Raw genomic sequence first — 27,545 nt, 5'->3', positions numbered from 1 at the left:
AATTGTGGGATTCTAACCCCATAGAATCTTGGTGAAGGATGTGTAGTGACATGTGCTGCCTTTTCTTCTCAGTGTGCCAATTTAATACTGGAGTAGGTCAGTGTATGAAAGAAAAGAGAAGTACAGGTTTTCCTTTCCTAGAACTTTCTAATTAGGAAGCTGTATTGTTGCATCTTTTAGAAGACGTCCAACTAGATCAACGTCATTTTGATTTTGAGAGCTTAAAAAATAAATTTTGAAGTATCTCTTCCCTACATATAGCATCCATCAATGTCACTGGTTAATTATATTATCATTATTGCCATAATTATCACTGTCCGACATAGTTCACTATGGAGGTTTTGCAGTATAGATCAGAGCAGTAAATATTTCTTAATACTGAAGTATTGGATATATTCTGTGGTACATGCAGGTAAGAAGCTGGTGAGCATCCTTCACCTCATTTCTTTGCCGTTTCTTACCTCTTTGTTTTTCTAGATTCTTCATAATCAGAGGCTCCCTTATCTCCTTTAACTTATTTTCCATATGGTTCCTCAATTAAAACCCCTCTCACAGGTTAAGTCAAGTTTCCTTACTTTCATCCCTCCCCCACAGGATACAAATCCCTCCCTCAGTTCCCCTAGGGAGGAATGCCTTTTCTGCTTCCCAATCCTTTCCTTCCTCCAAGGTCCACTTTAGACCAACGTCCTCCATCAAAGTCCTCCCTGACAGCTCCTGCCCAGTTCCCTCTTCCTTCTCTGACCTCCTAGTACACAATGGCATGGGATAATAATAGCCCTCACTGGCCCAGTGGTTGACAAAGCACTGCACTAACTTGTGATTTTCACCAGCCCCTGAGGTTGGTAAGGAGAACTTTCTTGACCCTTCAGAGAGAATGAAAAACCATCCCAAGACCATACTGCAAGTGGCAAAACTGGAATGTCAGCTCAGATTCTGGAAGTCCAAAGCTTTTCCACTACAATCTTTTGCCTCTCTCTCACACTTCTATACCCCAAAGGTACCTGGCTCAGAGTTGAGAAAAGTTAGACACTCTAGTAACTATTTGTAGATTATTCTATTGATCTTGTCATATATAAATCTTTCTTCCTATAGTCCAATTGCTCCCAACCCAAAATGACTGCTTCCACTTTTCATGAGCCATGAGTCTACAAAGCACCAGAAGTGGAAGTTCTCTTTCCATATTTCATCTGTGATGGGATCTGTCTCTGGGGAGTGGGGCTGGGGTTTCTTCTTCAGAGATGCCATCTGTGAGGGGCGTGGTCTCCCTGAAGAGCTAGAGATGGGGGGATATCTCTAAAGCATGGCAGAATGAGGACATGATTTCACTTGTTTGTATAAGATTTTTTTTTTTGAACCAAAGAAAAGAGGTCTTTAAAAAACACTAGCAGAGAAAATCTCTCTCCTTTGGCTGAGTGACATTTCATGCCTGTTCATATCGTTATGTCAGTCTTTGAAAAATGAAGAGCTAAAGCAGTCTCTTTCCTCACTAGACAAAAGGAAGAACTGGGTGTTACCCTGGTAGGAGAGCCAAATGTGATGAGTGAGGCACTAGGATTGAGGCTGAGTCACTGGGAGGCATTAGGAGGGTGGGGGTGGTGGTCAGAGCCTTCTCCTGAGCTTTTAAAGCCAGCAAATGTACTTAGGGATGTAGTTACACACACCTGTTGGCTATAGCCAGTGCTAGTATTATCAGCATCTGGGACATGGCTCAGAGAAAACCTTCGGCTGTCTTTAGTTCTTTTGAAATTGACCTTTTCCAGATCATGTGGACTAGTGTTTTAGTTTTTAACGATTTAAAAAATAATACTTTAGGACCCCAAATTGCAAAATTGTGCAAAGAATTCCTGTGTACCCTTCACCCAGCTTCCCCCAATGATAATATCTCACTTAACCATAGTTGTTTTTGATGTAGCATCTAAGAACAAATAATTTATTATTATCAATGAGTTCTGTTGGTAGTTCTCATATGGATTCTTTTAGTTGCCATCAAATGGCAGCTGAGGCTAGAGCCATCTGAAGGTTTCTTCACTTATGTGAAGCTGGGTTTGTAAGGCATCTCTTTCTACACATGGTCACTCCAGTGGGTAGCTCCAACTTTTTAGCACAAGGCAGTCTCAGGGTAATCAGATTTTTATATGATGTCTGGCTAGTTCCAGAGCAATTGTTCCAAGAGGTCTGGGTGGAAGTTGTAAGGCTTATTTAAAAAAAATTTTTTTTTATTTGAGAGAGAGAGAGAGATCTTGAGTAGGGGAGTGGGGCAGAGGGAGAGAGAATATCAGGAAGGCTTGATGCTCTGTGTGGAGTCTGATGCGGGGCTCAACCTCACCACCCTGGGATCATGCCTGAGCTGAAATCAAGAGTCAGATGCTTAACTGACTGAACCACCCAAGTGCCCGTGGGAGTTGCAAGGGTTCTTAAGATTTAATCTTGAAAGTCCCAGAATATCACTTCCATATCATTCTATTGGTCAAGCAAGTCACTCAGGCCAGCCAGATTCGAGGAAATAGGAATCAGACTCTACATCACAACAGAAGTAGAAAAAAAAAAAAAAAAGGATAGCTATCGTTCATCTTTAACTGGAGGGCAGTTGTGGTGATTTCCAAGTGGACAATCATGCTAAGGAAGAGCTCATTAGAAATGTTATTTATGTCATTGGAAGGATAAGTCCTATGTATGAGAATTTTCATCCAGTCATAGTATCACAGCACCAGTAGGCAGTATATGCTCAATAAATGTTGTCTCACAGAGCAATTGAACCATCTTCTAAACCCATATATAGTAAGCAGAAATAAATAGAGAAGTAGTGAATATCTCTGTGGACTTTTGGGTAAATCCTGTGATTGGCCTTGTCCTGGTATAGCTTCCATTCTCCAAATAGACTGGAATTTATCAGACATTTTTTGCTATATCTGTGTCTGTTATAATCTGCCTGGATTAGTTAAGGCACTGTACTAAGTGCTATGTGGGACACCAACATGGCTTAGGCATGGCTCCTGATCTCAGGAATGTTGATAACAAGTCCTCCCTACCTTTTTATTGGGGTCTTACTTTCCAGCCTAGGTGTTAAGCATGACTGGAAGAATGGAGAGGACCTGGGTGGTGAGGGGAGATGGTTGGGGGTATAATTGCCACAATTGTTGTGATGGTTAAACAGGTTATCATGGTTATTCCATGAAGGAGTGAGCAGGTTGCATCTCAGCATCAGCCTTAGTCAGAGAGTAGGAATGGGGGCTGGCAAGTTGGATCTTGACTTTTTTCCTAAAAAACGTACCCTCTTTCATATCCGGATGTCAAATTACCCAGAGGACAATTCTTTGTGCACGCACTGTCTGGGTGGAAAGAAATCTTCACCAGGGGATGGGGAACACCCAGCTCACGTAGGGGGAAGTCTTTTAGGTAGGAGCACAATGGACTTTAACGGAAGCTGGTGAAGTAAGGGGAGAGCTAAGAATGAACCCCTGAGTCGCCTGAATTAAGGGAAAGGCGCAAACCGAACAGCTCAACTTGGTTTGTGTATTGAGCACGCTTCCTGTAATCCTCTTCCTCAGATTAAAGATGATTACACTTCCAGTCCTGGGGTTGTGGGGAGGAAATTCAGTGAAGAGGAAATTAGTTGGGAATCTAAAATGGGTGTGTCTGACAATAGCAGAAGAATGGAATGTAAGGGCTCCACCTGGTGGTAGCAGAAAAGTGAAATCGGGTGTGTCCGGACAGTGGTCTTGGGTCTTGAAGAAGAGAGGAGGAGGGTTCTTCACCTGAAGAGCTCTTCCAACTCTCTGGTAAGGAGTGGCAGAATTGTGGAGTTCTGAGTTGACAGAACGGACTGGAAGAAAATTGTGCATGTCTTACTGAACAATGAAGAGTGTTATTAAGTGTAAGGGGGAAAGGCTGCCTTAAGCATGGAGGTGGAGGCCAGGGAGAAGCCGTTGGACAAATGCCATGGGTTGGGCTATGGGAAGCCCCTTGGCCTGGGATTGCCAGTTCTCTGAATGTGCCATGCTCCTTCATACCTCCATGCCTTTGCCCTGTGGCTTTTTCTGCCTTGAGTACTCTCCCTTCTTCTTGGGCCTGAATGATATAAGGTTTTAAAATGCAGTGGAAGCTTCAGGACCTTTGGGGGACCTTTTCTGATCATTCTCAATTTGGATTAGGGACCCCTTTTCTGTGTCCCTTGTGATTTGGGGTTTTCATTGAACATGAATATCATGAAGTTGGGATTGTGTCTGTCTTGCTTATTGTAACATTCCTGGTGCCTAAAACTTCTAAATTCTCAATAAATACCTATTTACTTAAAGGAATATCTCTGTTGTAGCAGTTCTCCTATGTAATGAAAATGTATATAGGCTTCTCTGACTCTTCTGCTAGAATATGAGCTTCATGAGAACAGGGACCTGGCTTACTCATCTCTGTATCCCCAGCACATTATCAAAGAGTATGGGAAATAGAAGATGGCTTATCAATATTTGTTGAATATATTAGAGGGGGCAGGGGCCATCTGGGAGTACACACGAGGCTAGTCTGAGATTCTAAGCTCTGGTTCACAGAAAGATCACCAGAGAGCTTTAAAAATACTGATACCTATACCCCACATCAGACTAATTAACAGAGTCTTTCAAGTGGGGCCCAAGCATCAGTATTTTTTTAAAGCTCCATAGAAGAATCTAATGTTGGAAACCTCTGGGCTAGGCTCTAAAGGAGTGTAGGAATCTAGGCTACAAGAGAATAAGGGAACATTCCAGAAAAGAGTCTCTTTCTGGTGGAGAGGGAAGGGCTTTAGTTTCCTTGCAAAACTGTTTAAGTATTAGAGGAGAAGATTCCATCTTATCACTCGATGGATTTTCTCTGGGAGAACTGAGGTAGCTAATTTGCTCTGCTTTTAAGAAGTTAGGATGTTTCTGGGGCACCTGAGTGGCTCAGTTGGTTGAGCATCTGACTTTGGCTCAGCATGATCTCACAGTTTGTCAGTTCGAGCTCACTGCTGTCAGGGTAGAGCCTGCTTTGGATCTTCTATCCCCATCTCTCTGCCCCTCCCCCACTCATGCTCTCTCTTTCAAAAATGAATAAAAAACATAAGGATGTTTCCAAGAATGGTCTTCACCATAATTCCCAGAATCAGTACCACCCGGAAGCTTATTAGAAATGCACAATCTCAAGCCCCAACACTCCCAGACCTACTGAATGAGAATCTGTAGTTAACGCAAGTTCCCCCAGTGAGCATACGCTCATTCAAGTTTGAGAACCATTGTTTGGAAGTAGTTGTTCTCAAAGTGTGGTATACCAGCATCATCTGGGAAAGGGGTTGTGGTTGGACTTGTGGTTCTCACACTTTAGTCTGCATCAGAATTACCCAACTGCTTTCTAATCTCAGATTGTAGGGACAACTCACAGTCCAAAGGGAAACTGGTAAACCCATAAACCACTTCATTCGGTAGGTCTAGGGTAGGGTAGGAGAATTTTCATTTCTAACAAGTTCCTGGTGATGTTCATGCTGCTGGCTCAGAGACAACTTTTTGGCTGCTTACAAATAAGGTTGTTGTGACTATTCATGTATAAATCTTTGTACAGATACATATTTTTTCTCTTCTTTTGGGTAAATACTTTGGAGTGGAATTGCTAGATCATGTGAATTATATGTGCAATTTTTAAGAAACTGCCAAACTATTTTCAGTAGTTGTTGGACCATTTTACACTTCTACCAACAGTGGATGAGAGTTCTAGTTCCTCCACATCTTCACCAGCCCTTGGTATGGTCTGTATTTTAACTTTAGCCATTCTGATAGGTGCATGGTGGTATTTTGTTGTGATTTTAATTTGCATTTCCTTAATGATTAATAAAGTTCACCATATTTCCATATACTTATTGCCATCCATATGTACTCTTTGGTGAAGTGTGTGTTCAAATCTTTTGCTCTTTCCTTATTGGGTGGGTTTATTGCTTATCAACGAGTACTTTTCTTATTAAGTTTTGAGAGTTATTTATTCTGGATATAAGTCCTTTATCATATATGTAGTTTATAAGTATTTCCTTCCAATCATCCATGGATTGTCTTTTCATTCTCTCAGCAATGTCTTTCAAAGAGTAGAAGTTTCAATTTTGATGATGTCCAATGTATTATCAATGTATTTTTTAATGGAATGTGTTTTTGGGGTTGTGTCTAAGACATCTTTACCTAACCCAGGGTCACAAAGATTTTCTCCTAGGTTTTCTTCTAGAAATGTTATGGTTTTAGGCCTCACATTTAAATCTATAATTCATTTTTTATATGTAGATATTTTATTTTTTCATGATCCTATGTTGAAAAGACAATCTACTGAATTGCCTTCCCTTTGTTGAAAATCAGTTGTCTGTAAATGTGTGGGTCTATGTCTGGACTGTATTCCATTTCATTGATCTAATTGTTTTACTCTCATTGTCTTAATTACTGTAGCTTTACAATAAAATAATGTCAGTCCTCCCACTTCTTTTGTTCTTCTTCATTTCTTTGTATTTCCAAATGAATTTTAGAAGCAATTTTTTCAAACTAAGTTTTCATTTTCTTCCAGTTAAAAATATTTTTTAATACCCGTTTTGATTTCTCCTTTGATTCATGGGTTATTTACAAGTTGTCATTTAATTTCTGAATACTTGGGGATTTTCCAGAGATCTTTTGGTTTTTATTTATATCATAATTCATTGTGGTCAGAGAATATACTTTGTATAATTTGAGTTCTTTTGAATTTATTTAGACTGGTTTGTAACTAAGTGTATGATTTATTTTGGTGAATGCTCTATTTACACATGACAAGAATGTGGATTCTGCTGCTGTTGGGTGGAATGTTCTACAAATGTCTATTAAGTCAAGTTGATTGATAACACTGTTTAACTCTTCTCTATCCTGATTTTCTTTCTACTTTTGATAGAATTGATAAAATCAATGGTGAGAAAGGAGTACTTAAATGTCAAATTATAATTTAGGTTTGTCCATTTCTTCTTACAGTTCTATCAGTTTTTGCTTCATATGTTTTGAAGCTCTGTTATTAGGTATATCAATATTTAGGATTGCTATATTCTTTTGATGACTTGACACTTTTACCCAGTAATGTTCTTTGCTCTGAAATCTATCCTATCTTAAATTAACATAACCAGTCAAGATTTCTTTTGCTAAGTGTTAGTATCTTTTTTTTTAAGGTGTATCTTTTCCTATCTTTTTATTTTTAATCTATTTGTAGCTTTAGTTTTGAACTGCATTTTTTATAGAACATATAATTGGGTCTTGCTTTAAAAATATCCAGTCTAACAATCTCTGATTCTTAATTGAGCTATTTAGACTGTTGTTATTTACATGGTTAAGTTTAAGTCTACCATCTTGCTATGTGTTTTCTATTTGTTTCATCTGCTCTTTGTACCTCTTTCCTTTTTTTCCACCTTCTTTGGGATTAAGTAAATTTTTAAATGACTCTATTTTGTTTTTGTTGACTCATTACCTATAATTATGTTTTAGTTTAGCATTTGCTTTAGGGTTTACAATATACATCTCTAATACATCAAAATGTACCTTAAAATGATATTATACCACTTCACAAATGGTATAAGATCCTTACAATAGTATACTTTTATTTCTCCCCACCTAACCTTTGTGCTATTGTTGCCATATATTTAATTTTATGTATGTTATAAACCTGTACTATATTATTATTTTTGTTTAGAAATTCAATTAATTAGCTTTCAAAAAGTCTTAAATAATAAAAAGGAAATTTATATAATTAGCCATGAGTTAACCATTTTCAGCTTTCTTTATTACATTGTATAGACCTGTACTTCCATCTGTTATCATTTTTCCTCTATCTGAAGGACTTTCTTTAATAATTCTCTTAGTATGGATCTGCTGGCGATTCTTTCAGCTTTTATTTTAGAAGGATATTTTCACCAGAGATGAAATTCTTGGTTGACAGTATTTTTTAATACTTTAATGATGTTGCTCCATTGTCTCTTTGTTTACATTATCTCCAAAGAGAAATCTACTGTTGACCCGTCTTTGTTCCTCTGCACAGCAGTGTCCTTTTTCTCTTTTTCTGGCTACTTATAATATATTCTCTTCATCGTTGCTTTTGAGCAATTTGTTTATGATGTGCCTTGGTATAGTTTTTCATGTGTCTTGTGCTAAGAGTTCACTGAGCTTCTTGGATCCATAAGTTTTCCTAATGTTTGGAATTTTTTTTTTTGCCATTATTTATTAAACATATTTTCATCTCTCCCTCTCTCCTTTCCTTAGACAATTCTAATGACATGTATTTTAGACTCCTTGAAGTTGTTCCAGAGATCACTGCTACTTTTTTTAAAAAATGTTTTTTAATGTTTATTTGTTTTTGAGAGAGGCAGAGACAGAGTGCAAGTGGGGAGGGGCAGAGAGAGAGAGAGAGAGAGACAGAATCTGAAACAGGCTCCAGGCTCTGGGCTGTCACCACAGAGCCTGATGCAGGGCTCCAACTCATGAACTGTGAGATCATGACCCGAAGGCAGATGCTTGACTGAGCCACCCAGGCACCCTGTTTTTTTTTATATAAAAAAAATTTTTTTAATGTTTATTTTTGAGAGAAAGAGAGAGAGAGAGAGAGAGAGAGTATGAGCAGGGGAGGGGCAGAGAGAGAGGGAGACACAGAATCTGAAGCAGGCTTCAGGCTCTGAGCTGTCAGCAGAGAGCTTGACCCAGGACTCAAACTCACGAACTGCAAAATCATGACCTGAACCAAAGTTGGACGCTTAACCAACTAAGCCACCCAGGTGCCCCTCTGTATTTTTTTTAATTACCATATTTCTTTCTGTTGTATTTTGTATAGTTCTATTGTTGTATCTTCAAGGTCCCTAATCTTTTTCTCATGTCTAACATGCCATTAAGCTCATATAGTGTATTTTTTCATCTCACACATTGCTGTTTACATGTCTACAAATGTGATTTGGATCTTTTTCTTTTCAAAATATATGTTCCTCCTACAACTCAACAACAAATAACTAAATAACCCAATCAAAGAGTGGTCAAAGGATTTAAATGAACATTTCTCCAGAGATGATATACAAATAGCCAATAAGCATATGAAAAATGCCCACCACCATTAATCATTGTGAATCAAAACCACAATGAAATATCACCTCATACCCATTGGGATACATATTATAAAAATGCAACAATAGGAAATAAGTGTTGGTAAAGATCTGGAGAAACTGAAACACTTATGTGCTCTTGGTGGGAATGTAAAATGGTGCAACCACTATGGAAAATAGTAAGAAAGTTCTTCAAAAAATTAAAAATAGATTTAGCATGTGATATAGCAATTGCACTTTTGGGTATATATCCAAAAGAATTGAGAGCAGGACCTCAAAGAGATGTTTGCACACCCATGTTCATGGCAGCACTATTCATAATAGCCAAGAGGTGGAAGAAACCCACGTGTCTATCAATGGATGAATGGATAAACAAAATGTAGTAAATACATAAGTGGAATATTATTCAACCTTAAAAAGGAAGGAAATTTTGACACATGCTACAACATGGATGAAACTTGTAGACCTTATGCTAAGTAAAATAAATCACAAAGAGACAAATACTATTTGGTTTCACTTATATGAGGTATCTTGAGTAGTCAGATTTAAAGAAACATAAAGTAGAATAGTGGTTGCCAGGAACAGGAGGGAGGGAGAAATGGGGAATTGTTGTTTAATCAGTATAGAGTTTTAGTTTTGCAAGATGAAAAAGTTCTGGATCTTGGTTCTAAAACAATGTGAATATATTTAACACTGCTGAACTGTACACTTAGAAATTGTTAACATGGTAAATTTTATGTTATGCATTTTTTAGCACAATAAAAAATCCACAGCAAAACACAAAATAGATTATAAAGCAAAAAGATAATAAACAAGGAGTCTATTAACATAATGCCAAAATATTTTTGGAAAAAGTAAAATATTGTTCATCCCTGTAGTCTATTTTAAAAACATGTTCTGGGGCGGCTGGGTGGCTCAGTCAGTTAAGCAGCTGACTTTGGCTCAGGTCATGATTTCACAGTTTGTGGGTTCGAGCTCCGTGTCAGGCTCTGTACTGACAGCTGGGAGCCTGGAGCTTGCTTCGGATTGTGTGTTTCCCCTCTCTCTCTGCCCTTCCCCCACTCACGCTCTGTATCTGTCTCTCAAAAATAAATACACATCGAAAAAAATTAAAAACATGTTCTTTATAAGCATATAATTAAAAATAAAACAAATGATACTTGTTTTTTTTAATAAATCTATCTTTCATGTCTTTATTTAATTTTTGAAACATGGGTAACACAGTTATAACTGTTTTAATATCCTTCTCTGCTAAATCTAACATCTATATCTGTTTTGTATCAGTTTTAATTGATTGTTTCATCTTCTCACTGTGGATTGTACTTTCTTACTTTTTTTGCATGGCTAGTAATTTTTATTGGATTCTAGGCATTTGAATTTTATTTTGTTGAGTGCTGAATATTTCTGTATTCCTATAAATATTCTGGATCTTTGTTCTAAGATTTGGTTAAATCACTTGGAAATAGTTTGATCCTTTGGGTCTTGTTTTAAAGATTTGTTAATCAGGACTGGAGCAGTGTTCAGTCTAGGACTAATTAATCCTTACTACTGAGGCAATACCCTTCTAGATACTCTATGCCTACCCCCCCCCCCCAGCCACCCCCACCCCCCCAGCCATACATGAATCTTGAGGTTTTCAAGTCCAACTGGTGAAGACAGATCCTATTCCCACCCCTGTGTGAGTGCCAATCAGTTACCTGTAATCTTTTTGGATGGTTCTTTCTCTGGCTTCAGATATTTTCCTTACATGTATGTGCTGGTCAGTCCTCAGCTGAATCCTCAAGTGGGAACCCTCTGCAAACCTCCAGTACTTCCTCTCTGTCTGCCATTTTCTCCTTTCTTATACTCTGCTAGCAGCCTTGATCTCCTCAGACTCTTAGCTTTGTAATCTCAAGTCACTGAGTTTGCCTGGCTCTGCCTGGGTCCTCCTCTTTGCACTGGGACCTGGAAACTCCCTTAAGGCAGTAAGTTGAGGCAACTGTGGTGCTTACTTCATTTGTTTCGCATCTTTCAGGGATCACTATCCTCTCACTTAATATATGGTGCCTTTCAAACTGCATTTCAGCTATTCTGTCAACTTTTTTGGTTGTTTCAGATGGGGGAAACCAGTCCTCTATCTTGGGACTTCCGGAATGGGATGTCTGTATTTAAGCTTCAAAGAAAGCTTTTATTCTGAAAGTTCTTTATATGTTTAAAATAATTAAAAAGAATTGATTTTTGTATTTCTCAACTAAAACTTTCGTTTTCTTCACCTGAAAACGATTCCTGACCAAGTGAATTGCCTTCTGCTCTCATAGCGATCCCATTGCTCACTCCAAGATGTTAGAATAGAGCTGCCTCTGAATATAAACCAAGCTGCACTAAATCACTGTGTGTGTACTTCACAATGACTGGCAAAACACAACTGTAGTTCTAGGTACAGCCACTTGAATTAGAGCACCAGCATTAAATCTTTGCCTCACTCAAGTATGGCCATTCTGTGGTTTGCTTTACAGCTGACACGTCAAAGACATTATGAGGAAGAAGATGAAACTCAAAGGTAAGATTTATAAACATAGGCTCCCTGCTCTTAGATTAAGTGTCCCTTAAGACTTCAACCTAAAGTGGATCTCTGTAAGTCAAAGTCTTGATCATGCACATGCTGATGTCTTCTATTTGGATGCCAGTGGGAATTGCTAAGTAACTATGTAAATCTGACGATAGTGAAGCACAAGCACTCATCTGACAGTGTTGAATGGGGGGAGGTGCAAAATGCAAAGTAGTAACAAATGAAAACGTCTATGCCTGTAGACATAGAGGAATGACAAGGACATTTCAGGCATGTACTGAAGTGTTAAAGTGTCAGTGCTCTATAGCAATGATGCAGACTGTAGGGATTCAGATCCTATCTGAGTCAATGATAGCTTTTTAAAGTGGGAAAAGTCACTTACCCATCCTGTCTCAGTTCCTACCGTACTATCTCATAGGGTTTTTGTAAGAATTAAATGAAATCATATGTGCAAAGCATTTACAATGGTGTGTGCACATAATAAGCTCAGTATAATGTTAGCTGTTGGTATCATCATCATTATTACTGTTGATTTCAGAATGATGTATGCAAGAGCAGGAAGGAATGTAGACTATGGAGCATTGAGAGGGAAGGTCTTCTTGAGAAGGTAGAATCTGAGCTGGGCTTTGAAGCATGGAAAGAACTTAAAACAATGGGAATGGGCAGTGATTCTGGGTGCAGGAAACAGAATGAGCTGAAATCCAAAGGAAAAAATGTTTGAGATATGAGGAAGTCGAGCTGGCATGTATGGTGTTGCTGGGCAGTTGAAGAGTGGTAAGCCTAGAAGGGAAAAAATTTACAAGGTTTGGCAACCGTTTAGATATGACAAGTGGGGAGGAAGGGGGTGTCATGTATAACCCAGGTACAAGCTGGACATCCACATGACCCAGTCTCAAAGCAACTATCATCTGAAAAAAGCCTAGCAAACAAAATTGTTTTAAAACTAACCAAGAATTTTGCTTGCCATTCTCCGAGAACTTTAAAAAGCATACCACTCATAAGCTTTAAGAACAATTCTTAAACATCACTTTTGTCTTCTCAGTAATTCTTACATTTCATTAGCCCTGGAGTGTCTCATTCTCTTAACCCTTCACTTTCCATTTCTTCTGTCCTGAAACACTCAACAGTGTCAGCTCATGAGACTCTGTCTTCTATTCTCCTCGTCCTTTCCTTCTGTCTTGTCTCTGTTTATCCACTCTCCCAATTTTGAGTCATGAGGCCTAGGGGTCATCCTGAGAAAGGCAGAACTCTCCTTACAGGGAAGGCTTAGCAAAGCCATCAAAGACAATATTCTCTTCATGGGTAGATGGTAGAGAGGTTTATGTCAGGGCAGAGAAGTTATGTATTAACATTCTTGTGTCAATACATTTAAAAAATCATCACACAAAGAGAACACTAAAGTTTCGAGCCTTGGTGGTAGGACAGTGAAGGGCATATCATCACAGAAATGGGGAAGCCAAGGGATGAAATAGCACTGGGGCAACATGTTGAGTTTAGAACTGGGCATGTACTGGAGCTTCAACATCGCTCCGGGTGGAGATAGAAAAAGAAAGAAAAGAAAGATCAGGGACTTAGATTTGGGCATCATCCCCCAAAATGTGATAGTTAAAGAAGTAAAAGTGAATGAGAAGGGATATATAGAGGAAATAAAGAGAAAGATGAGAACAAAAAGCAGAACTTTAGGAAGCACATGTCAGTCAGGGTAGGAGTTGGCAAGAGGATTCGGAAAAGGAGAGAGAAACCCGGAGAAACCCTGGGCCTCACCCAGACCAATTCCATCAGACTCTCTGGAGGTGGGATTCATGTGCTAACATTGTCGGCAGCTTCCCAAACAGTTCCTGGGCAGCCAACATGGAAAACCATTGTTCTAGAGGCTTATGTGATGCTTGATGCATTTTAAGGTTGGGCAGGAAAGCAGTTATACAGGAATAAAATCCTGTTTTATTGGATTTAAAAAACAGAAACTCTAATATTCCCATTTTTCTGAGGAACCTGAGGCTAAAAGAGATTAATTTTGTGACCTTAAACAAGAAACTTAATTTCCAACCTCGTGCTTTCCTCTTACTGTCATAGACACAAACTCATCTCCCTCCTGTTCTCTCCTGTCTCCTCGTCACTTTCAGCTCCAGTTCTCTACTGCCCCTGTCCTGAGACTTTCTGTCCCTTGTTCCACAACTGTGCATTCCTTAGGAAGGCTCTCAGTTCAGACTGAGAACACCTATAGTTCTGTCAGGTAAAAGACTCACCTGAGGTACCTTCTGCAGACCAGACCACACAGGGCAGAGGAAAACCCTTTAAGGAGCTCTCTCATCGTTTTGTGAGCCTGGAGGGAAGATAAACCTCCAGAAGAAAATCTAAGTAGGGGACATGCTCTTTTCTGAGGTGCCGGAGGTGGAGCTGCCTGACTTCTAGTACAGCCCCCCTCCTCAGAGCTCCCAGCAGCACCCTCTGTGCTGTTTATGAATTGGCGTCAAAGTCTGGGGCTGTGGTGGTGAGCCTGCCAGAGCTGATGAGGCCATAGCATTTGTGGGAATTCTGTGACTCCAGAAGGCAAAAGGTCAGTTTCTTTTCATTGACAGTGTTCTTGCTGCCTGAGGGTTTATCTCTGGGAATCTTGACTGGTTTCCAGGGTCAGGCTTCACCTCCATTGTTATCTGGAAACACAGGAACAGCCTTTTTGTCGGGCTAGACTGGGTTACACATTGGACCCTGTTCCTCACGGCTCTGTAATCACGCCCTTCCCCCATGAGTAAAGTTCTACACTCTTCCAAAACAGCGGGAAGAGATTTTTAAAAAGATTCAAACCTGCTCATATTCCTCTCCTACACATATATTTGAGCTTGATTTATACTCCCCTCTCCTTTTCTCTCTGGGCGCTTCAGAAGTCCCCATGAATGTGATCCAACGTTGGAATGCACTCTGGAGTTTGAGGACACGCCTGAGATACCCTGCAAACACTTGTCTTTCACCCATCCTCATACACAGAAAGGATGTGCACATATAACCCCTGAACTCACACATGACTCCACCAGTCCACAGCCACACTAAAAGTGGGCTCGAGTTACACATATGCTTTCTTACACCTCAGCTCACACACTCCCACCTGGAGGCTTATGTACACAGGGCCTGTTCATTCCCAGTAGAGCCAACATCTGTGTTCACAGCCACATCAAAAACACATCTTTGGGTTTCTAGGAAACAAATGGCAATAGAGAAGGGAAACAGGGCATCTGAAAGAATGGCTCTGCTCCTTCCTCTTCTGTCCTAAAGCAAAGCAACCAGGATCTTTTGGGCTAATTTGGTGTGCTGGGCTGCAGTGTAGACTCTTACAATAGCTCTGATCTGACTCCAAGACTAAAAGCAGCAGTCTCCTTCCCTGTCATGTCTGCTGGGTGCCTCCAGCTGTCCTGGGTGATTCTCCCTAAACACAAACTATTAGCATTTCCTGTTAAAACATTTCTAATAAATAAATGAATACATCATCTTCCCAACCGAAGCAGGTCTGAAAGCTACTAGGAGCTCCTCCGAGCTAAGAACGGACATGGACCACCCAGCACCAGCCCACTGGCTTAGGGCCAATGCTGCTTTTGTTTGAATTCCTGTATGAGTAACTGCTCAAGCTGACGCCAGCCAAACTCAGTGAAATATTATTTTTAATATTAAATAAATAGATGGTGGGATGTGTTGATCTTTTTTTTTCCCTGTAAGTTGCAGCATCACACAACATAGAAACCGGCTCTTGTATCCAGATTTCCTCAGAGAGCAGAAAGAAGGTTGACATTGTCTTTGACCTTCTTCATGGAGCCTTTCCCCCCACCCCAGGAGACAGAAAAGACCCAGTTGGTGTTGACAGGACCCTATTTGGAGTCAGCTGGGACTTTAAATTATAGCAAAGCTTGCATAGGATCACCAACTATTTTTGTTCATTTTTCTCACTTACTGTTTCCTTCCAATAAACAGAAAGCACATGTTCTTTATATAAAAATCAGAAGTCACAGATCAATAAGAAGCTGCTGAAATCCCACTATCCACGAAGAGATAATTACTGCTAAATTTTGGTGAATACTCTTACATTTTTATATGTATATATCCCACTCATGAATGTTGATTTCACAAAAAATGGGCTCACATTGTGTGTGTGTGTGTGTGTGTGTGTGTGTGTGTGTAATTTTTACACACAATTAATTTGGGGCTTCTATTTCATAGTCCCCTAAAACTCTACTTGTAAGGACTGCACAATGCTCCACCGTTTGCATATGCCACAGGATGCTCAACCAGACTCCCGCTGTTGTATATTAAGCTTGTTTCCAAGTTTTTGCAATACAAACAAACTCCAGTAAACAAATCCTTGCCTAAATCTTTGCTTACATCCTTAATTATTTTCTTAGGATAAAGTCCCCAAAGTAGCATTTTGAGACTTTGGGTACATACTGTCAAATTTCCCCTCTGGAATGATTATACCAACTTACAGCACCACTAGCAGGAACTCCAAACCTTCCCCTGCTTGTTGCCATGCTGCATATTCTTCTTCTTTTTTTTTAATGTTTATTTATTTTTGAGAGAGGGAGAGAGAGAGACAGAGTGCGAGCAGGGGAGAGGCAGAAAGAAAGGGAGACACAGAATCCAAAACAGGTTCCATGCTCTGAGCTGTCAGCACAGAGCCCAACCTGGGGCTCGAGCTCACAAACCAAGAGATCATGACCTGAGCTGAAGTCAGATGCTTAACCGACTGGGCCACCAAGGTACCCCTGCATATTATTCTTTAAAAACAATCTTTGACAATTTGTTAGGCAAAGAAACCAAAATACAAAAACTGATCAACCTTAAATATTTAACATGAGAGGTGAACTGTATGGAACTTTTTAAGTCTAGGAGGTGAGTCCTGGTGGGTGGCTGCAATGTTGGGCAGTGAAGGGGACAGACAGAAAAGGACTGGCTGTGATGGCCTTGAGGAAGGCTCAGACAGGTGAGAAGACTCTTTAACATCAAGCAATACTGGATGAAGTCAGTTCTCTGAAGTTCCAGGGTGAGTCAAGACAAGAGGCTCTACCATGAGAGGATTCCCAAAATGTATTCTCAATGAATTTCATTTATTTGGAGGGAAAAGACACTGAGGTCAAGGAGGTTTGGGGAACGTTGGTATAAATCAGGCTAGACCTATTTTTTCACAGCAGGATTTCTCCTGTAAAATGCTAATGAGGGATGTGGAAGCTCCAAGCATGGAGGGGTGGTTGTATACAATGGTTCCTGGTTCCTGAGCTTATTTAAGCACAGATCCAGACCCACCTTGCATCTTTTTTATTTTCCACAGTACATCTCATGAATCTAGCACTTGGTGGAACATCCTTTAGGAACCACAGACTGATGCTGTAAGTGGAAAATAGTTTTCACACAAAGGGCAGAGAATGGGAGATGGGACAAGAAAGAGGGGATGGGGGAAGAGACAATGAAGAAAACGAGGAAGCAGGAGAATGGAAGGAAAATGAGAAAAAAGGGACAGAACAGAAACACAAAGGGGAAAGGAAAGGAGAACAGGATGTAGAGAGAGAAGGGGAAAATTTAAGAGAATGAGGAAAAGAAAGAGTGGAACAGGAAGTACCAGTAGAGAGGCCCCCTAGGACTAGAACCACATCCCCACTGCTTTTAGGAGAGACCCAGGGGCCTGTAATCTCCTCCATGCTCAACTCCTGTTCAGGCCACCCCAGCCCCCAGCGTGTCACTCTCTATGGAGGGTTCTCTCTGGCATTGTTACCCATCTTGCAGCCCCTTGTTCAATGGTTGGTACTTAAAATGCAAGAATTCATTAGCAAGGGAAACTCAGAATATAGAAATAAATGGTGGCTCCTAAAAAAACCTAGAAAAAAATAATACATAGAATAAGAAAATCCAAAAATTACTACTTCTCTTATTGATGTCGTGTAGCTTCTTGTAGCACAATAGGATGTGACCAAAACTAAACAAACATTCTCTACTCAGCCAGGAAGTCTAGTTGCCTAAAGAAACTGACAGCTTTTAAATGCCAGCTGAGCCTTTCACCCAAGAGAGCCTGCTTTCAAACAAACTGAAAGTACCAAAGTGGTAAAATAAATTCCTAAAAGCTTAAGTGCAGTGCATGTACACAGTGCTGAATCCTTTAGAATTCCCCAACAAAAAGATATTTACTTATTTAATGAAAGCTATTTGCTATTAAAAAAAAAATCTCACGTAACACATGCTAAGATAGAAGTAGGCATTTTGAAATAAACTCATAGAGTCATCCAAATTGAAAGCCTCTAGAGTTCTCAGTAAATTTAACATCAGATTTCATTAGAACAGTGATTCCCAACCTCTTAATCACTGTGACTTTTTTTTTTTCTTTTTAGGATTGTTCTTTGAAGCCAGTCATTTATCTTAGGTCTTTGCTCTATTCAATTCCACAGTTATTCATGAGTTCCATGATGGACTGTCTGGTTGGCCAATGATACTCCAAAAATTTCTGTAATTTCAAAAATGTAAGTTACAGTGACTAGTGTGATACACCTAGGGTCAGTGAATACAGTTGATACTATTCTATCCAAAAGAAAAGAAACTTGACATTTAGTTAACCTAGTCAACCCCATCAGAGGCAAGGAGTTGGCCCTTCATACTATTAAAAATAAGACATAAGCCATTATTACTGATTTTATAAATACCCCACCAATCTAAGACCCCAAGGGTGAAAATCCTTGCATTTGAGATTTTTCTGGAAACCTTCCAGCTTTCAATATTTGGTGCATACTTAAGAGTTGACTCATCTTAGACCTTTAAACCAGGGGTGGCCAGTGACAGCACATGTGTTCCTGTTCTCACTTTCTGTGCCTGTCACAGGCGTCTCTAATCCATCTCTATAAACTTTCCCATTGAATGACTTTTTTGTTGTTGTTGGTGGTGGTGTTGTTGTTGTTACTTCTTAATACAGTGTTTCAAGAACCAGTGAATCAGAGCTGGTGCTGAAGATGAAACCAGCTTGTCTTTCCTGCTCTACCCCATGTCTTAGGTGAATTGTTCATAAGGCAAGTGCAGGGGATACAGGCTCAGAATACCTCTGAACAGGGATACTTGAGATTCCATAATAAGGGTGGAAGATGTAGAAATGGGGGGAACTAAGGCATGCCAAGTCACAGAGAATAAGATGACTTTTATCCCCATTGGCAGCTGATTATAAATAGCCCTTTATCATTCTTTTTGCTTTCTGTACTCCTCTTCCTAACATAGGTGCAAGGATTGGATAAACAGGTATGGAAATAAACAGGAAAGGTTAATTCAAGAATGGGTTAGTCTAGGCTGGGGAAACTTCCAAAATGGTCTTGGAATAATACTGGTACCACCCTGCAGGGCCATGGCAATCAGAGTTTCCTGGTCTCCCAAGTCCTTTCTCTCACATTAATTCCTTGGAGCTTGCCAGCCCTGTGAGAAATACAGAAAAGATGTCATGTTCTCTTTTTATTCATGAGACAAGAGAAGATTAAAGACGGTGAGTGGTTTTGCAAAGTCACATGGCTAGGAAAGGATGGAATTGGAAAAAGAACTCAGATTTGAACATTTTGAGGTCAACGCTCTTTCTGATGCATTTGTGTTACTCACATTGGGGTATAATGGGCCAGGATAGGCACGGTAGGGCCAGGCGATTATTTCAAAGATTTGGGATGAAATGGCACTTCTCAAGATTTTCTCACATCTTGATATAAAAAGTGTAAAGGCACATTATGAAGTAGAACACAGAATTTTCAAACTTTTTATGATAAAAATACAAGATTTTGAAGCTATTGGCTCTATGTGGACCCATTGTGGCCCTTTCCCAGACTTCTGATGATGCTTTCACTGTTCCTTTCTGGTGGTAACAAGGGAAATGGATTATCCTTCACCACACTACCTCTCACCTCTTCTTCCCTCCTCCTTCTTGTTCTTCTTTGTCATTTTTATTTACGTAAGTGATGTTGCCATTCTCAGAGACCCCCAAAGGTAGCTTGCTTGTAATTCATCTCAGAGGCCTGGGGTTGCCATGGTCAGGCTCTGGTGAGGCTCTATCCCTGGATTACAGACAGCTGCCTTCCTGCTATGTCCTTACAGGGCAGAGAGAGAGAGAGAGAAAGGCTCTCTCCTGTATCTTCTTATAAGCACACTAATTTCATCATGGAGGCTCTGCTCTCATGGCCTTGTCTGAACCTAATTTCCTCCCAAAGACCTCATCTTCAAATACCATCACATTGGGGTTAGGGATTCAATAAATGAATTTGGAGGGAACAAAATTCAGTCTATAGGGATTAGTTAGGATGATTTCAATTGTAAGTAATAGAAGACCCAACTCAAGAGGCTTAAACAATAAGAGGCATTTGTCGGCCCAGATAACTGGAGGGAAATTAGGGTGAGCACCAGGATTAGGTGATACAGATCCAGAATTAGGTGAACCATATCATCAAGGACTTTGATGTCCATAGCGTTGCCTTCATACTAACACTGTTTATTCTCTCAATGTGGGATGTCTGAAACTTTGGGCTTCCTGGTTCACCTCTGTGAACATGTCTCATTTAACCAGAATTATGGTATGGACTGATTCCCAAACCAGTCACTGTGGCCAGTGTGATGGACTTTACTGATTCACTTAAACCAAAGTTCACTCCAAGAGCTGAAGGAAGATTCTGAATTCCACAGCTGCTTCAAAATCTAGGAGAGAAAGGAGCCAATCTGGGAGGTGACTATGGTGTCCACTACAAGTTCCTCTTAACAACTCTCCACTTAAACTGTTGACTGTAGCTGGTACATGGCAAGTTCTAAGTAAGTATGATCTGTCTAACTGACTATCTGCCTGCTTATTACGAGCTAGAGTGAAGATCCTGGGAAGGGTAATAACGGGATGGACCCTACAGAAAACATGAAGAGAAAGGCTATGAATATTAAGGTCAACACCCCTCTGGACTCTTATCTTGTGGCAACACAAAAGAATTCAAGAAAGGGATGGAGATCTCTGGTCCTGAAGACTGCATTTGGGGTTTCACTGTGTTCACACTTCATTTGCATCCACTCCTTTCTCCAGGTCTGGGAAGAGCCATATTTATATTTCTTCCACACAGAAATTGGCATCATATCATGCCAGCTTTCTAGGATCTGAGTTTTTATTTAAATCACTTTGCAAATGATTTCAGAATATATATAGATATGAAAATATAAATATGAATATAAATAGACACTTATATATCATAATATAATAATATAATAAAATAAATATATGTATGTTGGGAATTCATTATACTAAGTGTAATAAGCCAGTCACAAAAGGAAAAATACTGTGCGATTCCACCTATGAGGTATCTGGAGTGGTCACATTCATAGAGACAGAAAGTAGAACAGTGGTTGTCAGAGGCTGGAGGAAGACAGATGGGGAGCTACTGTTTAGTGGGGACAGAGTTTCAGTTTTGCAAGATGGAAGAGGTTTGGAGATGGGTGGTGGTATTGTTTCACAACAATAACTACTGCTGAACTGTATACTTAAAAATGGTTAAGGTGGCAAGTTTTATGTTATATGTATTTTGCCACAGTTAAAAAAAAAGTCAGGAGTCATATGTGGGCTTCGCTTTCTTTTACCTTACTGTCACCATCATTCTTTTTTTTTTTTTATGTTTATTTTTGAGAGAGACACACACAGAGTATAAGTGGGGGAGGGGCAGAGAGAGGGAGACACGGATCCAAAGCAGGCTGCAGGCTCTGAGCTGTCAACACAGAGCCCGACACAGGGCTTGAACCCATGAACCGTGAGATCATGACCTGAGGTGAAGTTGGGTGCTTAACTGACTGAGCCACCCAGGCGCCCACCATCATTCTTTAATAGCCTCTTTTCTATTTCCATTATAAACATCTTACTTGAATGGCCAGCAAAATTTTTTCCCACCTCAGGCATCTGGACTTTTTTTTTTTTTTTTTTTAATGGTTAAATTTAGACTTTCTATTGAGGTACTCTATATTTCTTTCTAGATTTACAATGTTTTTTTTTTTCCCTAAAATGTGCCTTTCCATTTTTACCCTCCGTGACAGTGGAGTTCTTTTGCAGCTTTTTCTTCTTTTTCCTTTCCCAAATAAACTAACTTTAGTTAATTTTAGCCTAACCACATTTTGGGTAGGATTTAGCAAAAGCCAAATTCTACCACTTATTGGGGCTGTAGCCTGAATGTTCCATGCCCCCCTCCCCGGGTGCTTTCTCAAGGGTTACTTCCTCTGCCAGGCCCTTTATGAACATAATTTCACTGGGTTGCCCAGCTTCCCTAAGAGGTCTGTATATCACCACCATTATACACGGGGACACTCAGAGGGGGTTAGGTAACTTATTCAAATCTCTCAGGTGGTGTCTTTGGCTCCAAAGCTTTGTAATGTCTTTCTTTCTGTACTACACTGCCTGCACCCTGTCTTTTCCTTCTACTCCAAGGCATTAGGATATCTCTATTTCCGACCCCTTGGAGCACCGAATCCCTTTGTGGGGATTGAAAAAGCCTGCTAGTGAAGGCTGGCAGTAGAGTCCTCTGCTGTAGAGATGGGTCATCAGAGCTTTCGGACTCACCCCTTCTGTCTCCCCTGTCCAGCTGCCCAGGTCTTGCTCTCACCCCAATTCTCCAGCAGCCATCACCACACCTAACCCAATGGACACTTCGATCCTCTCCTTGAGCCAGCCTGGGTGGAGACAAATTCCCATCTTCCCTGTTTTGAGCAGAAACAAGGAGAGAACATATCAAAGGAAAGGCACATTTACTGTGAATGTAAGATGAAACCAAATCAAATTGCAACCAGGAAAGACAAAAGGGGGATCTTTTTCATAATCGAACTGCAGTCCTTCCAGAGTGGCTGAGGATTGATCTGGCTGCAGCTCTATTTCCCATCTGCCCTCCAGATCTCCTCAAGGGGAAAGAAGCCAACTTTTGACTCCTTCATCCTTCCTGGGCCAACAGTGGGTCTGGGGGCCAAATGGACCATTGCTCCTAGAGCCAGAACCCTCACATCTCTCCAACATCAAAGTGACATGATACCTGGAACCTACTGTCCTCTCTTGGAGGGGAGCTGGTAAAGGAAACTAACATATTGAGCATTAGTGTGAGAAGAGCATGGGATGTGAAGGCATGCCCACAAACAAGGCGTTGCAAGGAAGAGTTAAGAGTGTGTTCAGATTCCAGCAGCATCCACCACTAGTGGTGAGATCTCAGGCTGGGCAAATCATCCCACCCCACTGTGTCCCATTTCCCTCTTATGTTGGGTATCTGAGAGGATTGAAGAGGTAAATGCACACAGCACTCAACAACATCCCAAAGTGTTCACTTTTATCAATGACCCTATGCATTAGGTGTCAGTACTCCAACTGCACCAATGAGGCAGCCTTTGAATGCAGGTCTGCTGTGGTCAGGGCTCACATTCTTTCCATTTCCCTATCGCGGTGGCCCTAGTATGAGGACTTGTTCTCATACTGTCTTGCACCATTACCAAGCTGCGCATTTGTGGAGTCCTTAACAGCCCTAAGTAAATAGCTGTTTGAATTGAATGCATGAATGCCCATGTTAGTGAAAGGAGAGGAAATGATTTGAATTTGAGAGACAGAAAAAGCATTTATATCAGAAGCAAATAGATTAATTCATTTAGACAGTCAGTTGGTTAATATTTACAAAGTATTCATAGGATACCTGGCCCTATTCATATAGGTTATACCATTGGGGATGCCTGGAGGAAGTGGGGCAGATGGGGAGGGGGCAGAGGATTGGAGGCATGGGGAAATTTCATCTAAAAAAATAAAAGTCTGAATTATAATATTTAATATTAATATTACTTTATAGTCTTCAGGCAATTGTAATCCTCAAACTGAGCTAAAAAAAAGTGTTAGAGAAAGTAAAAACTGATAATGTGACTTATAATAACTGTATTAATAGTTGTTATATAAAAATATTTATGTCCTCTTCTATCCCCAAATCCTGGTTACATGAATGCTTTGTATAATCCCTCAAAGCTAGTGATTTTAAATTCTAAATTAGCACAGACCCCAGATGAAGGTTTTTATTGGATTGCTGCTATGGGCAGAAAGTACTTATAAAAAAGACACCATGCCTTGGATTGAAGGACAAGATTCTAGAGAGCAGGACTTTGTGTCTTTTAAATATTTTTCATTAACTTATTTTTAATTTTTTTAACTGTTTATTATTTTTGAGAGAGAAAGAGAGAGACAGAGTGTGAATGGAGAAGGGGCAGAGAGAGAGGGAGGCACAGAATCTGAAGCAGACTGCAGGCTCTGAGCTGTCAGCACAGATCCCAACATGGGGCTTGAACTCACAAACCATGAGATAATGACCTGAGCTGAAGTTGGCCACTTAACCAACTGAGCCACCCAGGTGCCCCAGAATCTCATGTCTTGAAGGAGGTTTATATTCCTTGATTCAATCATTCATCAGATTTATGAAGAGGACAGGCAGCAAATAGGAACCTCAAAGGTCAGAGGCATGTGCAGTTAGTTGGGGGTAACACCACCATAGCTGGGAAGGCTTGATGTAGTTAGGGTTGTGGGTGGATTGGTGGAGAGGGGGGAAGAGAGAGAGGAACCTGGGCCACAGATCCCTCAGTGTGGGCATCTGCAGGTTCAGACAGGTGAGGGAACAGACAGGTTGAAGCAGGTTAGATCACAGGTGACACAGGAAGAAAGGGCGCTTGGGAGTGGCTCTCAAGCATGAATCCTTGAAATAAGTGTTGAAATAGAAGTGAGATGAATCTGGAGACCTCACTCCTCTTGCAGCCAATCTTGAGTCACTAAATGGATTCTGGTTGTTGCAGAAAGGGGACTCTCGGAGGAAGTCTAGTAAAGTGCCTCCAAGCATATTTGAATCCCAATCTGTCACAGGTTGAAGAATCTTGGTGAATCACTTAATCTTTAGGCTTCTACTTCCTCATCCATAAAGTGGGGATGACAACAGTATCTGCCTCACTGGGATGTTACGAGGATTAAAGAACTTGATGAATGTCACAAGCTCAGCATTGTCCCCAGCACCTTGGTGCTCCATACCAGGCAGTGATGATTATTAGTGCACTGGAGAGACCTAGGGCTATCACTTTTGGTTTGTGAGCCCCGCAAGGGCAGGTTCTATGGTTTTATCTTTAAGTACTATTAAATTACTTAGTTGATCATTGTTATTGTTGCTAATAAAATAACATTTAGCTTTCCTGACACACGGCTTCTCCCTCTAGTGGTGACTAATACCTGATAACAAGCAAGCTCTCTGGAATCAACTCTTACAGGGTTTTTTCAACCAGAAAAAATAGATGGCTGAGGAATAGCCATACAGTTAAGCTGTCATGTGAGTTTTCCCCACTCCCATTGCTTGTCTTCACTTTATTCCCTGAACCCCAGATCCCAATAAAGGAGATAGCATAGATAGAAAGAAGAAAGAAATATGAAAGCAAAAATAGTTTTTGACTCAGAGGGTTGGAAGGCATTGAAGGTTCTCCAGACCAACCACCTCACAGTCAACAAAGAGTGATAACAGTGATGTCAAGAAGGAAATGGAGAGAAGTGGAAGGAGGGAGGGAGCCCTCCAGAGAGAAGCAGGGGTAAATGATATAAAGTGGCTGGACAGAAGCTTTGCTCCTAATTACAATGTTAACAACTGATTGGTGTCATGCTGGATAGGCTGAGATCCTCGGGGAGTAGACAGGAGGTCTCTTCTCCCTATCCTCTCCCACTTAAATTTCTTAGTACTTGATGCATCTTTCCATCTTTCTTTGCAATCTTTTTCCTTTTGAAATGTCTCTCTACATCTCTTTTATTCTGAGCATAAACTTTTTTTTTTAGAAAAGTCCCTTCACTTCCTTATTTTCTCTCCCTCTGCCTCTCCAACTCTCTATCTTCTGCCCTTTTGCCCTTCTGTTCTGGTTGCTTATTTCCTTTTCTGTCTTACTTGCCATCCATCTTGCTCTAATGCCACATATGAGTTTTTATTCATCCTCAGCCCAAGATAACTCCATCTCTTCATGGAGAGGAAGATCTAGGAAAAATCCAGAGCCCTGGGTTCTGGCCCTTCTCTTATTGTGCAGTTCTGTTATTCCTTTAGTGTTTTTAATTCTCAGTCTCAGCATTAAAAAGAGAGAATGAGCTGGGATACTGCTCAGTACTGCTCTCCATGAATTACATTTCAACTAAAGGCTTAGAAGACACAGCTTCACTGCTTAAGATGCAAGATGTTTCAGCCAATGTTATGCCACTGATGTTATGCTTTTATGGGATGAGATATTCTGGTGGAAACCCAGCCTCAGCTACTCTGCAGCCTACAGGCATTGGGACACTTTGTAATATTTGGTAGACTTTGCTTTGGAATTATGGAGACTTTGGCAGAAAGTTCCTTCAAAGTCAATGTAGTCTACCCTGTCCCCTGATGTCTGCATCCCTGAATCCAGGGAAGGGGACACTCACTATTTCCCAAGGCAGCCCAGTCCATATCATGGCCAAGTAAGAAAGCTGAATTTTCTTTTTTTTTTTTTTTTTTTTTTTATTTTTATTTATTTTTTTTTTATTAAATTTATTGACAAATTGGTTTCCATACAACACCCAGTGCTCATCCCAAAAGGTGCCCTCCTCAATACCCATCACCCACCCTCTCCTCCCTCCCACCCCCCATCAACCCTCAGTTTGTTCTCAGTTTTTAAGTCTCTTATGCTTTGGCTCTCTCCCATTCTAACCTCTTTTTTTTTTTTTTTCCTTCCCCTCCCCCATGGGTTCCTGTGAAGTTTCTCAGGATCCACATAAGAGTGAAACCATATGGTATCTGTCTTTCTCTGTATGGCTTATTTCACTTAGCATCACACTCTCCAGTTCCATCCACGTTGCTACGAAAGGCCATATTTCATTTTTTCTCATTGCCACGTAATATTCCATTGTGTATATAAACCACAATTTCTTTATCCATTCATCAGTTGATGGACATTTAGGCTCTTTCCATAATTTGGCTATTGTTGAGAGTGCTGCTATGAACATTGGGGTACACGTGGCCCTATGCATCAGTGCTCCTGTATCCCTTGGATAAATTCCTAGCAGTGCTATTGCTGGGTCATAGGGTAGGTCTATTTTTAATTTTCTGAGGAACCTCCACACTGCTTTCCAGAGCGGCTGCACCAATTTGCATTCCCACCAACAGTGCAAGAGGGTTCCCGTTTCTCCACATCCTCTCCAGCATCTATAGTCTCCGGATTTGTTCATTTTGGCCACTCTGACTGGCGTGAGGTGATACCTGAGTGTGGTTTTGATTTGTATTTCCCTGATAAGGAGCGACGCTGAACATCTTTTCATGTGCCTGTTGGCCATCCGGATGTCTTCTTTAGAGAAGTGTCTATTCATGTTTTCTGCCCATTTCTTCACTGGGTTATTTGTTTTTCGGGTGTGGAGTTTGGTGAGCTCTTTATAGATTTTGGATACTAGCCCTTTGTCCGATATGTCATTTGCGAATATCTTTTCCCATTCCGTTGGTTGCCTTTTAGTTTTGTTGGTTGTTTCCTTGGCTGTGCAGAAGCTTTTTATCTTCATAAGGTCCCAGGAATTCACTTTTGCTTTTAATTCCCTTGCCAGAAAGCTGAATTTTCAAAGAAAACATTCTCATGTTTGATCATGGTGGTGGTTTGCTTAGCAAACTATCCGTCCATGAATGACAGTTATTCTCAATTCTCAGCAGCTACAGGTCATTCCCCTCCAATCAAGTTCTTTGCAAGAGAAAGGGCTCTAAAATTATCAGAATACTGGATTGTTTGTCTTCCTGAAATTTACAGATGTAGAGATAAAAATGTGTTTGTCGTGCAGGGATCCATCCTCGTCAGCCTCATCATCAGGCGTAATAATGTCTAACACTTCTGTAGACTTACTAGGCACAAGGCATTATTCTAGCCATTTGTATATAT

At 40.4% G+C, this 27,545-nt stretch overlaps 1 protein-coding gene across 2 annotated transcripts in view; it reads left to right on the top strand.

Moving 5' to 3' along the window:
* Positions 1 to 27,545, top strand: part of LOC125148406 (collagen alpha-2(I) chain-like) — a 71,036-nt gene that overhangs the window by 39,357 nt on the left and 4,134 nt on the right. The window contains exon 1 of one of the 2 annotated variants that reach the window (XR_007145535.1): positions 11,575 to 11,618. The exons of the other annotated variant lie outside the window; for it this stretch is intronic. The gene's annotated coding sequence lies outside the window, so the exon portion shown is untranslated. Of the gene's footprint in view, positions 1 to 11,574; positions 11,619 to 27,545 lie in introns of those variants that run through there. 2 annotated transcript variants of the gene reach the window in all.

This window comes from Prionailurus viverrinus, chromosome D2, assembly GCF_022837055.1.
Source record: "Prionailurus viverrinus isolate Anna chromosome D2, UM_Priviv_1.0, whole genome shotgun sequence".
Lineage (NCBI taxonomy): Eukaryota > Metazoa > Chordata > Mammalia > Carnivora > Felidae > Prionailurus > Prionailurus viverrinus.
This window is presented reverse-complemented; position numbering and strand designations above follow the sequence as displayed.